This window comes from Ceratotherium simum, chromosome 23 (genome assembly GCF_057802395.1).
Source record: "Ceratotherium simum simum isolate JZ-2026a chromosome 23, ASM5780239v1, whole genome shotgun sequence".
Taxonomy (NCBI): Eukaryota; Metazoa; Chordata; class Mammalia; order Perissodactyla; family Rhinocerotidae; genus Ceratotherium; species Ceratotherium simum.
Window position 1 is genome coordinate 33,616,103 of NC_141922.1, and position 19,432 is coordinate 33,635,534.

Below are 19,432 nucleotides of genomic sequence, written 5' to 3' on the forward strand. Positions count from 1 at the left end.
ATTGATTCTTTTTTATGTATGACTGAATTAAATGCTTGTTAGCATGTACACACTTTCACATAGAGAGAATCTTTATGCACATTCTTTCCAACGTACATACTCTTCCCTTAGAATTTGCACGTGCTTTTATGTATCACTTATGAAACTGTTTCGTGGTTAGGTGTTTGCGTATTGCTCTTCTCTGTGAGACTTTTTTACCCACAGCACCTTGCAGAGTTGCCTTTCACATAGTAGGCTTTCAATAAGTGGTTGTTGAATGAAAGGTACATATAAATTAGCAGGGACTATTGCTTTTATTTAGGATCCAGAGTAAGACGCAGATGGCTCGGCAGATGGCATGTAAGGTCATGCAATGCCTTCCCAGGGAGCATGAAGTTATTCACAGAAAGCCATTGCGTCACCACTGTGACCAGCTTGAGGCTCCTGTGAATCTGAGCAGACACATTAGCTAGGAATAGGATGATTAGTGGGGGAGAGTTCAACATCCTCATCCTGCCCCCTGTTTTGAAAAGACAATATACAAAAGTAAAAGAAATAATGGCCTGATGACACCAGCATAGGTCAACAAGAGCCATATCTTAAGTTGAACCACAGTCAGAGTCAAGTGCACAGAAAATGATATAGTACCTTTTCCTTCCTAACTGAGATCTTTTGGGGTTAGATGTTGAGTATGCTAAAGTAATAGACAAACAAGAGCAGGTGATTATGAACGATTAACAGTCATGGTTGAAAACATATCAGCAAATAAATCCAAAATTTACTGTGAATTCTTTCATTGAGATCACATTCTTTTATGTTGACTGATGTCACCATTCAAACGATATGCAGTGATTGAAACAGTGAGGATAATTAATATTTCCTGATTGCTTTGTCACTGTGCAAAGGGAATAACATTTGTAGTCTTTACCCTCCAAACCTTTATTTCTGATGCCAAAATATCTTTAGTATCAAATGCCTTGCAGTGCACTGAACATGGCTTACTTCCTTATGTTGGGCTTCTGCCACTGCTGTACCTCCACCTAAAATGCTCTCCCCTCATTTTCATCTAACTAAATCTTGAATGTGAAGCCTTCCATGACTACATTAAGGCCAGGACAGTTACCCCTCCTATGTACTTCCCCTATGAATGTGTTTTTGTAGAGTAGACTTTGTCAGTAACCTGAGTAAATAGCATCATCAGGCAAACTCACATATAGCTCGTTAAAATTCTTCTGAAATAGTCCAGTCATATGGACTACAAGGGTTCCTGTACTCGTCTGTTTTTTTTTTCCTAGTAGTCAAAGTAGTACTGGAGATGCCCCCAAGAGATTACCTGGCTCCATTTGCACTCTTCCTTGTTCCCTCTATGAGGCAGATACCTTCTGGTGGATGCTTTGATGCAGTGTACATGACATGAAATGTAGGTCTTATTCACCCAGCTTCTGGTAACACTGCTTTTTGTGGACAGCCCCCATCTGTCAACCCTCTATGGGGATGGCCTCAGCTGAAGAGAGCTGTCTGACAAGGCTGGCTTTCTGTGGTTACCCAATCTCCTTTCTCCGACTTGGGACAGCTGTGAAGGGTTGCTCCATACTCAGGACTTCCATAGGGTCAATGTAGGCTTTGCCTAAGACTGCGTTGCTGCTCTACTTCTCCCTCTGCCCAATTCTGCTTGCTTCCCTCCCCTTCCCTTCCCTTCCACAGGAGTTGAGCCAAAGAGCACTTCCTAATAAACCTCCTCTAGGCTAATCTCCGTCTCAGAATCTAGGAACCCAATCTGTGAGAGTTGGTGGTAGGAGTGACCCAAGAGATCCCACACAGGGATTGGATTGGGAGCAGGATCACATAGCTGCAAGGCGGGCAACCAGGACCTCATTACCGGTGGTAGGCAGGACGCAGAGGATCCTGGCACAAGACAGGGTAATTGTTGAGTTTCACCTGCAGAAAACGGGGACGGCATACAGGCAGAAGGGAACGCACTAGCTAGTGTGATGTGTGAAGTGTTTGAGAAACATGGGGAAAATAGCAACTACAAGGAGGGTGGAGTTGGGTGGCTCTGGCTAAACTTGACCAATGCTTTGGAAAAATACAACAAAAAGCTGAGAATAATTAATCTTCACTTAAAGGTTAGGTTTGAAAGCCAGAGGACCTTCTTGGTAGCATGAAAGAGTCTCTCAGCTCCTGCAGCAGAAGGACAGGGAAAACAAGGACCAGGCCAGGACTGAAGAGTGGTTGGGCTCCCAAAAGGTCCCAATCCTTCCAGGGCAGGTCCACTGCACCAGGCCCTAGTTGAAAAGAAAAACGGGACCATGGCTCGTGGGATGGGATTGCTGTCCTAAAAATCTTGAATTCCCAGATCTCCTTGAGTCCTTTGGGCCTTCAAAAAAGGCTTATTTCTCCCTGTTACAGACTAGGAACCTCCTCATTTGGAAATGAGGCGAAGCCTCTCCTCCCAAAGACAATATATGTACCCCCATTTGCCCAGCATCAGCAATCAACCCCCTTCTGTCTACTAGTCAATAACTAGGGTTGAGTTACATTATCTCAGGTAGGGACATGCTGGGCCTAATAAGGAAGAAAGGGAGTACACCTCCAAATTGCTGCAGAACCTGCTAACATGCACCCTTAGGACCTGGGGGAGCACACATGACCCTGGATTTGGTGAGGGCTTGATCAGGTTGGGCAAAACAGAAGGGAAAAACAGATAAGGGAGAGTTTATTTATTTATTTGGGATCATTCTCCTGGGATAGACAATTGAACATTCTGGCAAGGACTTGGGGAGATGGTGGCGACAAGCTGCTAGTCATGGACCACACATAAGGTATAAATGCCAGAGTTTCCAAGACATAGAGTGTAAGAAGGGATTAAAAGGCTCAGAGATGTGGATATGGTAGAGGGAATATGCTATCAATATATTATGCAAGGCCAGAAGTCTCACCAGGGAACAATGTTCCATATGAGAGCCCAGAGGATACACCATTCACCAAAGCAATACAGAATATCCTGGAGAGAGGGGTGTCAGCATCAGTGAAAAGGTCAGAGGTGGCCATCTTCTGTAGGCGAGGGCTAATAGCAAGATTTGCAGTGGGGAGGCAAAGATCCTTGAAACAACAGAGTTCAGTGGCAGCACTTAACTGCTGGAAGTCAGGTAGACACATTTAAACCAGTGGCAAATTTGGAAAAGCTGCCAGGTGGTGCCTGATTCTCAGAGAGTTATGGAAATGGTTGTCCCTAGGGCAAAATAAATGAGCAGTTAGTCAAGGTACTACTCAAACTATGCAACAAAAAGAAATCAAGAATGAATGATTGAGAGGGTAAGGGCAGTTGCACTCACCCCCTCCCCAAATTATAATCCTTTGCCTAGATCTGAGACAGTTGTTGGACCTGGAAACTGTGGACTGAAGGAGAGGCCTGATCCCCAGAAGGAAGGACCCTGAAATACCACAGCAAGTGTACATGTTATGATTCTCCCAAGTTTTCCCCAGTCCTTAGTTTTAAGCTACTAAGTTTTGGGGCGGTTTGTTACACAGCAATAGACAACTGATACAGCTACTCTGGTCACTTTGTGCATGAGACCACTCAACAAGCACTGGAGTGACTCAGGAAGGATCCAGAGTGAATCCTCTATCCTCCTAATTACGAAACACCCTTTCCAGAGAGGGAGTCCTGGTGAGAATCCATATAACACTTATCCTTATACACTGGGTTTATGCAGAACTTTTCCCCCAAACTTATTTGTCACTGACCTTCTCTCATTTCATTTTTTGCTCCATGAACATCAAGTCAAACCATCAGTTCTCCATAAATTGGTGTAGATCTTGATTTTAGGACAACCCTCCTTTTAGGCAAAGAGGACAAAGACATCTACTGCACAAAGTTTTGCCTGCTGATAAGACTTGCCTTATCCACTGCCTTTTATGTGATGCTCACTGGGGATGTAACTCTCCAGCAGTCCACTTCCAGCTGATACCAGCACACTGAACAGAATCATCTCTAAACCACACAGCTGTGGGTGGAGGAGGAGGAGGTGGTGTGCCAGGACTAGACACACTGGTCCATGCCTTGAGATAGATTTTGGGGTCTGAGTGTCTCATTTGTTTTTTGGCTGATAAGTGCTCTTAAAAGCCCTCATGCCATCCTGTCCTACAGTCATTCAATACCACATGCCTTTCATATGTCATCAGTGACACTGACCTCCAAAATTTCGCCTTTGGTGGGCATTTTGTTCCAAGGGAACTCAGGGGATAATTTTATTAGATGTTTTTTCATGGCAGGTCCTGGGCTACCAGTTTTCTATCTCTTAAGAGTGACTGGAGGGTCCCTACCTCCCAGATTCCTAGAGGTTCTGTGCTTCAGCCACTCTTGGCACAATTTTCCACAAAATCAGTGTTCTTACTTACCACCATCAGAAGCTGACTTCAGCCGAATGAAACTGAAAAATAATTTATTGAACAGATATTGGGTTACTTGAAGAATTTTGGCAAAAACAAGGAACCAGTCAGGAAACGGGCAAGTGTAAAAGTTGACAGTGCAGCCTGAACCAAAAAGGAAGCCAGTTTTGAGAAGCAGTCCGGTGAGAAGAGTAATAATGCCAGCAGACATGAATGCTGCAGATTGTGCCCACACTGTTGCTGGCACAGGGCACCGGCTGTCACCATGGCGACACTGCCGATCCTACCTCAGGACACTGGATGCTGCTGCTGCTTCTGCAACAGAAATAATCTCCCTGCTTCTTTATGTCACTAGCTCCAGACTCCAAATCCAAGTCAGGTGGATTTGATTGGCTGAGCCTGGATCACAAGTCTGAACAGTAGCCACCTCAGAGGCTCAGAAAGCAATGAACTGGCCTTTTGGGCTTTTATAGTAGAAGATGGACTCTGCTTCCTACTAACACTTAGGTTCAGAGAATTTCTGAAACATAGAAAGGAGGTCAGATGTTAGATGAGGAAGAAAAAGACAAATGCCCTCTCTATAAGATTCCTTTGCTCTTTTTGTTCCTGGTCCACTTCCCCCACTATATTAAAATATATGTCAATCTTCTTCAGGAATTCATTGATGTTATGAGATTTGAGATGATAACCTTCCTAATCTTGAACACGCTAAACTGTAGGCTGAACTTTTGACACGCTCTGAAGAATTACATAGCTGAGTAACTAAGCAAGGAATTACATTTTTTTTAGGTGGAGAAAGTTGTACAAAGGGAACTCCAAGTTACAGGAATACACAAATGGTTTGAGTTTGAGAGTTATTTGTTTCAGTAACTAAAGTCCACAATCAGTTCCACAGAATTAGAAATCGGCACTGCATTGTATGAATAAAAATGAGTAATGGAAAAGAATTGCATCAGAGCCATTAGAAATGAAGTTAAATTCAGATTAACAAAACTGAATGAATATTTTGAAGATATTAGAATCTGAACTTGAGGTCTTTCATAAAAGAGTGAGTCATAATGAATGAAAAACAATTTTACATCTTCTGAGACAACTTCAAATGGGATGTTTAAACATAATTTGGCTTCTGGCCTTCTTTTCACGTGTGAACCATGCTAAATATGGAGAAGAGATGAAAACCTGAATATACACATTATGGAAGACAGAAACGGATTTAAAAAACTCCTTTTCCACATGGCTGATGGCATTAATGACTAAAAGAAAATTGCTACAGATTTATCTAATGACTTGGACTTGCCTCACCATCCTATTTCAAGCAGATGTGTCAACAAAGGCTATATTTAGAAAATGTTTTCTGTGTGGATATGTGAAATGGGTAGTTGGATGCTGAGCAAATCTGGAAGGGTCATGGTGCCCTTCAAAATCCTTGCAAATATCATGTAGTAGGCCTGAAATACAAGTTCTAACACAAGAATGATGCAGGTAGATCATTGATGTGCATGACACATGCTCACGGAAACCATGGAGTCTCCAGGATTATTCTTCCCAGGCCTAGTCATGCAGCCCTCACCAAGTCACCTGCCAGTGTTGTTTTCAGGTTTGTCTATCATCTATTCCTGTAAGATTCTCTCTCATCTATCTATCTATCATCTGTCATCATCATCATCATCATCATCATCATCATCATCTATGTATCGTTTATTACAGAGAAATTGAACCTCAAACAGAAAAAGAATATAACGAACCTTTTCGTACTCATTTCCCAGCTTCAATAAGGATCAATTTGTGGCCACTTCCACCCTTCCCATATTATTTTGGAAGAGAATACCTGACTGTAAAATTGGATCTGCAAATATTCTAGTAGATATCTTTAAAAGTTAACAACTCTTTTAAAAAACATACATACAATACCATTATTACAAATAAAATTAACAGTATTTCCTTAATATTAACAAATATTCAGTTAATGTTCTAATTTCCAATTATCTCATAAACGTCATAAATATGAGCGTGTTTTTTCGGGAGGGGGGTGGAATCAAAATCCAAATAAGATCCGTGAATTACGATTGGTTGATGTATTTCGTCAGTCTTTCTCCAACCATAAGTTCCCCCTTTATCTCTGTCTTTCTCCTCACCCCACCTTGCAACTTATTTGTTGATGAAACCAGGTCATTTGTCCTGTAGAGTTTCCCAGTCTGGAGCTGTGAATTTTCAAGAACAAAAAATAGTAATATATGAGGTGTGAGTGTTCACAGCCTTGTGCTCCTGGCCCCTAAGAAAAATCTGACTTTGCCATATAAGTTCTTGAGGTTTTTTTTGCCACAGTATTGCGGCAATAACAGAGAGCAATGGGCTTGGGAAAAGCCAGGATGGGGAATTTGCCTCCTAAATTGACAAAATATACTTGCCCTGGTGCAAGGAAGAAAGAATGAAGGTGAAAGACAGGAGAAGTGGGGAGAAAAAGCAGCACTGGAAGGAGCTTAGTCTGTGGCTGCGAGCAGCAGTAGATGGGGAGTCAAAATTGGGAGAGAAAGAGGTTTGGGGGAGTAGCTGATATTTCTATGGATAATGTTGAGGTCACAGAAATAGGCTTTTTTTTTTTAAGTTTATAATGTAAGTTAGCTATATGCTAATCTCACCCAAACATTTTGGTGTTTTTGAGAAGCCAAGGAAATATTGGAATTACTTTTATTTGTGATTTTTTTCATCCCACTACCATTGTCTTTAATTTGACACTGAGTAGAATCTGGACCACACGGGGTTCCAATTACCTTTCTTAGATCTATTTCTTCAGGTTCCTTCACCCAGAAGGAAGCCCCAGAATTGTGCCCTTTTCACCCACTCTCCACACCCACAGTGGCTGGAGGTCAGCGTTTGTCCTATAACCTTTTTTCCTCACTCTGCCCTATTCAGTAGGGCCCTGTATCAGTTGATAAGATTTTGGCTATGAGTAATAAAAACCTTAACTCTTAAGTCATAAAAGGAAAGCAAATTTACAGTGTCATGTAACAAGAAGATCTGAGGTAGGGCAGGTTATTTATATACCTTCAATCAGTTTTATCCTTAACAGCTCAGTTTTGCCCCCCTGTAGCACTTCTAGTGATCTTAAGATAGCTGTAACAGTTTCAACAATCATATCTTCATCAAACAGTATCCAGAGGCAGGAAACAACAATTTTTCATCTTCTGTATTTCTCTTTAGGAGCAAAAATCCTTTTTCAAAAAGCATAGCTCATTTACCAGCCTTCTCCTCCTGTCTCATTCTCCAGAGTTGGGTGCCATGACCTGTCCTAAGCAAATCACTAGCCAGCAAGATAGAATTACCATGATTCCATTGGCTTGGACTAATCAAGATCCACACTCTAGAGGCTAGAGATCCTGACATCTATGAGCACAGAGTCGTGCAGAGAGCAAACATCTGAAAAGGGGTCTGTCATGATGGAAGGGTGAGGTAGGGGGACCCATTTGCTTAGAGATCCAACAGTGTCTGCTACAAGCCTTAACAGACACCAGAGACAGAGGAATAAAAAAACTGCTATAGAAATAAAAACGTTCATGGAGAGGAGAAAGCTTCTTATTAGGGATTTATGGGCATTCTCCTTCCCCAAAACTCCTGCCCCAGCATCCCTCAGCTCCCTGCTAAGCATCTCAGAATTATAGAGTCTAAAATATTTTATTGGTAGGAGTCAAGATGGCGGCGTAGGCAGACTCTGAACTCACCTCCTCCCGTGGACACAGCCAATTTACAACTACTCGTGGAAAAATTACCCCTGAGACAGAACTGAAAACTGGATAAGAGGAACTCCTGCAACAACGGACAATCCTAACTGGGGTAGAAGAGGCAGAGACTCCCTTCTGGAGAGAAAAACGCCGCCTTCACAAGCCGCCAGCGTCACGGCCGCCGGGAGCAGCTCACAGGTACGCAGCCTCCCTGGAGGCGCGGGGCCCTGAGCCGGGGAGCGCCCCTGCTGTGGGCGTATCGTGGACCCAGCACAATTGAGACCAGCAGCATAATATCTGACTGTGCCTGCTACTAAAGCATTGGGGAGTACCCCCAGAAAACCCGGTTCACAAAGAAGCTAAAACTGGCTCTTAAAGGGCCCGCACACAAACTCACCCGTTCCAGAAAGCATCCTAAAATCACCAGAAAGAAAGGTGTACAGTGCTTCGGTGACAAGAGACTCACCTAATAGGCCCTGAGTACATCTCGGTGAGGGGTGAGACCTCTCCAGGGACTGGGACATTGGCGGCGGCCATTGTTGTGGCCTGGTGTGAGCTTGCTGACACAGACGCCATTGGAGTTCTCCCTGAGACCTGCTAGCCCAGGGTCTGCTCCACCCGCTAGAGCACCGATTTAATCCAGCTCAGCCAGGGCAGGCAGCCCACCCTAGAGACTGGCCCCACCCAACAACAAGCCCTCAGGCAACTTGTGGGCCTGCATAGATTGGTGACTGGATTCTCTGCAGCCTGGCAACCGAGCTGACTTGAGCGGGGCAGGGTGTGCACAAGGAGCGGGTGGAGAGTGTGGGGCGGTGGCAGAGTGTGTGGGGCTCACGCCGTGGAGAGACTGGGTCCACTTGGGGAGGTCGGGGCGCTCACACGGGGCAGGACTGTGTTGACTGTGTGTGTGGACCTGTGGGTAACAGGGCTTGTCAGCTGCAGAAGACTTGTGCTTCTCAAAGACCCACATAGGAGGTTTGCCCCACCTTCCAAAACCTGAAACAATTGGGTGCTCCTGTGCCTGAGGCCAGCCCCACCCAGCTGCAATCCTCAGAGAGCTGACAAGAGACCTAATAGGCTAGAGGCTTACAGCAATTGTAAGGCCCTGAGCCTAACAACCTGCCATGGTGGGGGCCTACTCACTTAAAAGAAATACTACAACACAAATGTGGTATTAGAACTTGCAGCCAACTGTGCTGGGGCTCCCCACAGCTGATAAAGAGACTGAAGGGCCCACAACAACTACAAGCAGCTGAGCATTACAACAGCTGGCCAGGAGCATAACTCAGCCTCCCTGGGCGCCTACAGGGAGAGCAAACAGGCCACAGCAGAAGGATACACGTAGCCCACATAGGGGTCACCACTGGAACATTGAGAACTGAGGGAAGCACACTGGAAGCCTCCTAAGCCATCACTTACATAAGGTCACCTATCCAAGAGCAGGAGACGTAGCTGACCTACCTAATACGTAGACACAAGCACAGGGAAAGAGGCAAAATGAAGAGGCAAAAGAATACCTTCCAAGTAAGGGAACAGGACAAAACCCCAGAAAAGGAACTTAGTGAAACAGAAATGAGCAACCTACCTGACAGAGAGTTCAAACTAAGAGTGTTAAGGATGCTCACTGATCTGGGGAGAAGAATAGATGAACTCAGTGAGAATGTCAACAAAGAAATGGAAGATATAAAAAAGAACCAATCAGAAATGAAGAATACAATACTGGAAATGAAAAACTCATTAGAGGGACTCAAAAGCAGAGTAGAGGATACAGAAGAACGGATCTGTGAGCTGGAAGAAAGACTAGAAGAAATTACCCAAGGTGAACAGATAAAAGAGAAAAGAATTAAAAAGAGTGAGGACAGTCTAAGGGACCTCTGGGACAACATCAAGCGCACTAACATCCATGTTATAGGTGTCCCGGAAGGAGAAGAGCGAGACAAGGGGGCAGAGAATCTATTTCAAGAAATAATAGAGGAAAACCTCCCTAACCTAAGGAAGGAAACAGACATCCAGGTACAGGAGGCACAGAGAGCCCCAAACAAGATAAACCCAAAGAGGCCCACACCAAGACACATCATAATCAAAATGTCCAGAATTAAAGATAAAGAGAGAATCCTAAAAGCCGCAAGAGAATGTCAAGTTACATACAAAGGAAACCCCATAAGGCTATCAGCTGACTTCTCAGCAGAAACCTTACAGGCTAGAAGAGAATGGCATGATATATTTAAAGTGCTAAAAGGAAAAAACTTACAGCCAAGAATACTCTACCCAGCAAGGTTATCGTTCAAAATGGAAGGAGAGATCAAAATTTTCCCAGATAAGCAAAAATTAAAGGAGTTTGTCACCAAGAAACCAGTGTTACAAGAAATGTTAAAGGGACTGATTTAAGGGGAAAAGAGAAGACCACAAATAGGAAAAATTATCTATTTCCACGATTAGAACGTAATGGATACAAATGCACAAAAAGAGGTTGGATATGATATCAAAAACATAAAAGGAGGGAGGAGGGTAGTTAAAGAGTACAGCTTTCAGACAGAGGTCAAACTAAAGTGACCATCAATTCTGTATAGAAGAAGTAAGGAACAGAGAAGGACTACTAAAACACTGAGGAAAAAAAAAAAAAGTTAAAAAATGGCAGTAAGTACATACTTATCAATAGTTACTTTAAACGTCAATGGACTAAATGCTCCAATTAAAAGGCATAGGGTGGCTGACTGGATAAAAAAACAAGACCCATATATATGCTGCATACAAGAGACACACTTCAGACCTAAAGACACTCACAAACTGAAAGTGAAGGGATGGAAAAAGATACTCCACGCAAATGGCAATGAAAAGAAAGCTGGGGTAGCAGTACTCATATCAGACAAAATAGACTTTAAAACAAAAACTGTAAAAAGAGACAAAGAAGGACATTACATAATGATCAAGGGAACAATCCAACGAGAGGATAAAACACTTGTAAATATCTACGCACCCAATGTAGGTGCACCTAAATATATAAAGCAATTATTAACAGACATAAAAACAGAAATAGACAGTAACACAATAATAGTAGGGGACTTTAACACTCCACTTACACCAACGGATAGATCATCCAAACAGAAGATCAATAAGGAAACATTGGCCTTAAACGACACACTAGAACAGATGGACCTAGTAGATATATACCGAGCATTTCATCCAAAAACCGAAGAATACACATTCTTTTCAAATGCACATGGAACGTTCTCCAGGATTGATCACATATTAGGCCACAAAACAAGTCTCCATAAATTTAAGAAGATTGAAATAATACCAAGCATCTTTTCTGACCACAAAGGTATGAAACTAGAAATCAACTATAGGAAGAAAATCAGAAAAGCCACAAATACATGGAGATTAAACAAAATGCTACTGAACAACGACTGGGTTAACGAAGAAATCAAAGAAGAAATCAAAAAATACCTGGAGACAAATGAAAATGAAAATACGACATGCCAGAATTTATGGGATACAGCAAAAGCGGTTCTAAGAGGGAAGTTTATAGCAATACAGGCCTATCTCAACAAACAAGAAAAATCTCAAATAAACAATCTAACAATGCACCTAAAGGAACTGGAAAAAGAAGAACAAACAAAGCCCAAAATCAGTAGAAGAAGGGAAATAATAAAAATCAGAGCAGAAATAAATGAAATAGAGACCAAAAACAATAGAAAAATTAATAAAACCAAGAGCTGGTTCTTTGAAAAGATCAACAAAATAGACAAACCTTTAGCTAGACTCACCAAGAAAAAAAGAGAGAAGGCACAAATAAGTAAAATCAGAAATGAAAGAGGAGAGGTTACAACAGACACCTCAGAAATACAAAAGATTATAAGAGAATACTATGAAAAACTATATGCCAACCAATTCGACAATCTGGAAGAAATGGATAAATTCTTAGAATCATACAACCTTCCAAAACTGGATCAAGAAGAAGTAGAGAATTTGAATAGACCAATCACCAGTAAGGAGATCGAAACAGTAATCAAAAACCTCCCCAAAAATAAAAGTCAAGGACCAGACTGCTTCCCTGGTGAATTCTACCAAACATTCAAAGAAGACTTAATACCTATCCTTCTCAAACTCTTCCAAAAAATTGAGGAGGGGGGGAAGCTCCCTAACTCATTCTATGAAGCTGACATTACCCTGATACCAAAACCAGACAAGGACAACACAAAAAAAGAAAATTACAGGCCAATATCACTGATGAACATCGATGCGAAAATCCTCAACAAAATACTAGCAAATCGCATACAACAATATGTTAAAAAGATTATACACCATGATCAAGTGGGATTTATTCCAGGTATGCAGGGATGGTTTAACATTCGCAAATCAACGTAATACACCACATTAATAAAATGAAGAATAAAAATCACATGATCATCTCAATAGATGCAGAGAAAGCATTTGACAAGATACAGCATCCATTTATGATAAAAACTCTGAATAAAATGGGTATAGAAGGAAAGTACCTCAACATAATAAGGACCATATATGAGAAACCCACAGCTAATATCATCCTCAATGGTGAAAAACTGAAAGCTATCCCTCTAAGAACAGGAACCAGACAAGGATGCCCACTGTCACCACTCCTATTTAACATAGTATTGGAAGTCCTAGCCAGAGCAATCAGGCAAGAGAAAGAAATAAAAGGGATCCAAATTGGAAAGGAAGAAGTGAAACTGTCACTATTTGCAGATGACATGATTTTATATATAGAAAACCCTAAAGAATCCACCAGAAAACTTTTAGAAGTAATAAACGAATATGGGAAAGTTGCAGGATACAAAATCAACATACAAAAATCAGTTGCATTTCTGTACACTAACAACGAAGTAGCAGAAAGAGAAATTAAGAATACCATCCCATTTACAATTGCAACAAAGAGAGTTAAATACCTAGGAATAAACTTAACCAAAGAGGTGAAAGATCTGTACACCGAAAACTATAAAACATTTCTGAAAGAAATTGAAGAAGACACAAAGAAATGGAAAGATATTCCGTGCTCTTGGATTGGAAGAATTAACATAGTTAAGATGTCCATACTTCCTAAAGCCATCTATAGATTCAATGCAATCCCTATCAAAGTTCCAACAACATTTTTCACAGAAATAGAACAAAGAATCCTAAAATTTATATGGAACAACAAAAGACCCCGAATAGCTAAAGGAATCCTGAGAAAAAGAACAAAGCTGGAGGTATCACACTCCTGATTTCAAAATATACTACAAAGCTATAGTAACCAAAACAGCATGGTACTGGCACAAAAACAGACACACAGATCAATGGAATAGAATCGAAAGCCCAGAAATAAACCCACACATCTATGGACAGCTAATCTTTGACAAAGGAGCCAAGAACATACAATGGGGAAAAGAAAGTCTCTTCAACAAATGGTGTTGGGAAAACTGGATAGCCATATGCAAAAAAATGAAAGTAGACCCTTACCTTACACCATACACAAAAATTAACTCCAAATGGATTAAAGACTTGAATGTAAGACCTGAAACTGTGAAAGTTCTAGAAGAAAACATAGGCAGTACGCTCTTCGACATCAGTCTTAGCAACATCTTTTCAAACACCACATCTGACCGGGCAAGAGAAACAATAGAAAAAATAAACAAATGGGACTACATCAAACTAAAAAGCTTCTGCACAGCAAAGGAAACCATCAACAAAACGAAAAGACAACCTAACAATTGGGAGAAGATATTTGCAAACCATACTTCTGATAAGGGCTTAATCTCCAAAATATATAAAGAACTCATGCATCTCAACAACAAAACCTACCAACCCAATTAAAAAATGGGCAAAAGACCTGAACAGACATTTCTCCAAAGAAGATATACAGATGGCCAACAGACACATGAAAAGATGTTCAAAATCACTAACTATCAGGGAAATGCAAATCAAAACTACAATGAGATATCACCTCACGCCCGTCAGAATGGCTATAATTAACAAGACAGGAAACAACATGTGTTGGAGAGGTTGTGGAGAGAAGGGAACTCTCATACACTGCTGGTGGGAGTGCAAACTGGTGCAGCCACTATGGAAAACAGTATGGAGATTCCTCAAAAAATCAATGATAGAACTACCATATGATCCAGCTATTCCACTGCTGGGTATTTATCCAAAGAACTTGAAAACACCAATTTGCAAAGGTACATGCACCCCTGTGTTCATTGCAGCCTTATTCACGATAGCCAAGACTTGGAAGCAACCTAAGTGGCCATCAAGGGACGAATGGATAAAAAAGCTGTGGTATATATACACAATGGAATACTACTCAGCCATAAGAAACGATGAAATCCAGCCATTTGTGACAACATGGATGGACATTGAGGGCATGATGCAAAGTGAAATAAGTCAGAGGGAGAAGGTCAAATGCCGTATGATTTCCTTCATTAAGTAGTAGATAATAACAACAATAAACAAACACATAGGGACAGAGATTGGATTGGTGGTTACCAGAGGGGAAGGGGGGAGGGAGGAGGGTGAAAGGGATAATTGGGTACATGTGTGTGGTGATGGGTTGTAATTAGTATTTTGGTGGTGAACATGATATAATCTATGCAGAAATAGAAGTACAATGATTTACACCTGAAATTTTTACAATGTTATAAACCAATGTTACTGCAATAAACAAAAAATTAAAAAAAAAAATAAATAAATAAAATATTTTATTTATGAGAATGAAGTGGTTGAGGGGCTCATGAAATGCCTTTTATTTTTATCAGAGCAAAATGTTGGAGAATAAGCCTAGGGAAGGCACATTTTATGCTGGGAGGTGGGAAGTTTCAACTTTGGCAATATCTTTTATTTATTTATTTATTTTTTAAAGGAAGAGCTGTTAGATTCTTTTAATATAATTTTCAAGTGTTGAAGATTCACCCTGAGCTGACATCTGTTGCCAATCTTCCTCTTTTTGTATGTGAGCTGCTGCCACAGTATGGCCACTGACAGACAGGTGGGTGGTATAGGTCCACGCCCAGGACCGAACCTGGGCGGCCAAACTGGAGCGTGCCGAACTTAACCACTAGGCCAGAAGGGCTGGCCCACCTTTTATTCTTTAGAATCAGAAGGGCCAGACCTGGGATCAGAGGCAAGAAAGCAAAGTTAAGGTGGGTAAAGGGATCCTTCTCATTACACAGTCATGCTCTGCATGGCAAGGATTCCGAACAGATAGTGTGATAAAAAATGGAGCAGGTGCTTTTGAATGGAATATCTATTTTGTTGTATCTCTTAGCACCTTGGCATAATGGTTAGCAGCTAGGTAGAATAGAAAACAAGCAGAGAAAAGGAAGAACTGACTCTCCAATTCAGTTGTCCAGAGGCTTTCTTAGGAGAAGTGTTCAAGGGAGAAGGAAGAACGTTTCGACAAATAGGCTTGATCATGTAGAACTCTGGATTCTAGAAACAAAATTTAACATTTTCTTATTCATTCAACAAATATCTCAAACTCGTCCCCTTACTCCTTCCCCTCTAGCTATGCTCAGTCTTGTTTGCATGGATAAACCATGGACTATTTCTGCTGTAAGCTAGGAAGATACTTATACACATCTAATTATTCTCTATGTATAGTATTCATTACCTATTTGGTCCTGGGTGAATCATATTCTGTATTGAGACACAGTTCTATTTTCTATCCCTACTAAAGCACTCAGACATGTACTAAATTAGATTAATTCCTCCACCACCTCTCTCTCATGCTGCAGGCTTTCCCTGGATATTTTCACTCACTCCCAGTCTTTAAAACTCCACTTACACATTGATGACTTTCATATTTGTGTGTTTAGCCTAAACTTTTTCCCATTATCAAGCCTTAAAACCAACTGCTAAGTGAACATGTATACCTGAAAATCTCACAGGCTTCTCTCATTCTCAATCTCCAACCAAAATGGATCTCTTCTCCTCATCTTTGCCCCCTACTGGACTCTTCTCATGTAATCAGAATATAAAACATTTGTTGACTCATTTATTCTGCTAAGCTTGGTGCTAGGTACTTTGAGTAATCAAATGATGCGTATGCTATAGTTCCCTTAAGATCTTACTCTTTGATTTTTCACCTTCTAATGCAAAAAGAAATGAGAGAAAAAAAATCAGTGATAACTCCATTTCTTGTTTTCTAAAACTCTATATTCTTGGCCACATATTTAAAAGGGTATATGTTTTAGTTAGTGTGGGTTTAAAAAAAACACTTCTGCTTTCATTTCATCAGGAATGGCTTAAGTAAGAAATTGGAGTTATGCCAAATAAAGTAAATGACTTAAAAGACAAAATGGCATAATGAAGCAATGTTATTTTTATCAAGATGATTGGTCTGATTGGCAGTGACCTTGAAAGCTTTCCTGAAGGTTTTAAAGTGACATAAATTAGGGAGACAAGATGGAGAGAGCAATGGCTCATCTGTACTAAATGAAAAAGTCTTAACAAGAGGAGAATTCAAGTGGACAAAAAATGAATTCAGAAAGAAGACTTGGATCACATAATTAGCTTTTGGGGAATCAGTCTACTTTCTCATCTGATAAAATCTTATATAAAGATATGATATAAAGGTCAGTATTTTCTGTTATTTCTAAGCATAAATCCTAAAATCTAATTTCTTAAGATGATTTGAGGATAATGCCTAAATTACAATTTCTGTGAAATGTTTTTTATAGACACGGGTTAGTGATAATCATAATGTAAATAAAAATAAATTATATAATGTGACTAAATAATAAGGACTAAGAAAGGGTAAGTGTTTATTATGAAGTCTTCAAGGGCACAGAGCTTACACTTTAAGGAGGTTAGAAATTAGTAGGGAAATGAGTCATATTCATAAGCTCCTTCTATACAAGGTAAATATTGATAAGTTCTGCAAAATACAAACACAGAGCTGTGGGAATTCAAATAAAGGGAGTTTATATTTAGTAGTGGTAACAAGGAAGTCTTCATGGAAAAGGAACTACTTGATCAGGGTCTTAAAGCTGAGCTCAGCACACAGGCCAGGCACGGTCCTGCCTGCTGGATCTTGATGCTGGTCCACGGAGTGCAAGGTGGGATGCAGGAGCAAATTGAGTATGAGGAGCTGGACAGCATGCAATGTGAGTTGTGAGAAAGCAAATTCCAACTGGTTTTTCAACCTAAGGGCAAGGTGGTGAATGAGGGTCATAGTACAAGAAAAAAAGAAGGAATTGGAGAAATGAGTAAGGAGTATGGGAGTAATGTGATTAAAGGAGAGCTAGATAAAAATAAAGGACAAATATTTATTGAGGCTTCTCAGTGGGTCCCTATGTGTGTTTACATCACTGAGCTGTGTTTATTTAAAGAAGTTCACAGAGGATAAGTCAGAGGTCTGTTTCAAACAGAAAGAAGGGCATGAATCAGAATATAAATTTGGATAAAGATCTGACTGATTTGGGAAGCATTAACATGTCCAATTTGACGGATATTTAGAGAAAGAGAGATATTCAAACAGAACTTAGGCGAATGGTTGCACTCGTGTGTTAGGAGGAGGAAAAGAAGCCAGAAAAGAATCAAGTTGTGGTCAAATGTTGCACGAGGATCAAGATATATATAAACTGAGAAAATGACCTTTGGAAGACCGGCTTCACTAAAGAAAAATCTAAACTTCAAAGTGAGATCTCTACCATTGGGGATGCACATAGCATGGTAATTAATAATGCCACTCTAATTACAGTTACAACTGGAGCCATTGCATTATTAACTCTTATTTTATTCTTAATAGTTTCAAAATACAGAAGGAATAGTTTTTGCTATTTATTGAGCTTATTTGCTTGAAAATGTTTACTTAGTAATTTCAGTATCATGAACAAAAATTTAGTATCTTGAACAAAAATTACAGATACCTCTTTCCCTGGAGCTCTCAGCTTGGTTGGAGTTAAACAGAATCAGTATATGGGGCCAGAAAAAGAACCATGGAGGGGAAATTTGCAAAACTAGGATTAGAAACAGGAAGAGAAAGAAAGATGAGGTCTTTCATTGGAGTTAGCATCTGAGTTACCTATGGCTGCATAACACTATCTCAAAACTTAGTGACTTACAACAACTACCATTTTATTATTTTTCATGATTCTGTGGGTTTCCTGGGCTCAGCTCGGTGTTCTTCTGCTCTACATGAGATTGGCTGGGAATGCAGTCATCTGAGGAGTCCGCTGCATGCAATGTCCAAGATTTCTTACTCATGTGGCTGAAAGTTAATGCTGGCTCTTGCATGGGCGCCCACATGGGCCTCTCAACTGGAGTATTTACATATGGCCTTCCACGTGTCTTGAGAATCTCGTAGCATTGGTAACTGGATACTGAGATGAAGTGTCCCAGGAGCAACATTCCAAGAGGGAGGAAGCAGAATCAGCCACCCTCTCAAAGGATAGGCTTAGAACTGGCCCAGTGTCACTTGTATCACACTCTGTTGTTGAGAAGGGCCAACCAGATTCAAACATGGAGGAAATAAAGTCCACCTCTCAATGGGGAGAATAAGAAAGAATTTGCAGCTAACTCTAACACAGCAAGTGCAAGAGAATCAATTAGGTGGGTAGAGAAAACCAAGGCAGAACACTGTTTTTCTGTGATTTTTTTCTTTTTACTGTTGATATATAATGAGTGTGAGGAATAGCCTGAGATATCCAAAAATACACAGAAAACTCCCGTAGGTAAATATCATATTATATCTCAACAAAATTTGGTCAGGAAAGGAAAGGACCTAAGAGAACCGTTGTAGCAAAAACAAAATATGTAGCAGAAAAAAGAAATCAGTTTTTTTCCACCACTAGAGGGAGGAAATTCCCAAAATGTAGGTTTTCAAGAGAGACTATATAATAGTTGGCCTGGGTAAGTTGGGGCTTGGGACTATTTTAAAATTTGCTCTCAAAGTGACTTTCATTGAAAAGCGAACCAGAGTATTTGATGTGATTTTTATGTGTATATTTCTGTGTAATTGTGGGTTAATATTTTCTGCGTAAAAGTAAGGCATTGCTATGGCAAAAGCAGTGAAGAACAGTATTCAAATGAAATTACAACATGAATAAAATGTTCCACGTGGGAATAATAATAATTAACCATTAATTATGTCATCTTTTACTTTTTGCTTTTCATCATTAAAAATATTTCTAAGATCAAAAGTCAGATAGAACAGGCCATTTTTTTAAATGAAAAGATCTAAAAGGCTGATTCATTAACATTTTTAATCTTTGATGATATCTTTGGTAGGATTGCCCCAAATTCAAACTTAAAACAATAGAATCCTGAGGGCTTCAAATATCCAGGCTTGTGTATGAGGTCACACAGGACATGGGTTCAGCAGGTTACTA

The 19,432-nt window shown here is 40.4% G+C and overlaps 1 protein-coding gene across 1 annotated transcript in view; it reads right to left on the reverse strand.

The window, feature by feature from the left end:
- The window catches only part of OXR1 (oxidation resistance 1), a 508,823-nt gene extending 500,125 nt beyond the window's left edge, over positions 1-8,698 (reverse strand). Inside the window, exon 1 of the mRNA XM_087447551.1 lies at positions 8,557-8,698. The gene's annotated coding sequence lies outside the window, so the exon portion shown is untranslated. The remainder of the gene's footprint in view (positions 1-8,556) is intronic.
- Positions 8,699-19,432: the final 10,734 nt, after the last annotated feature.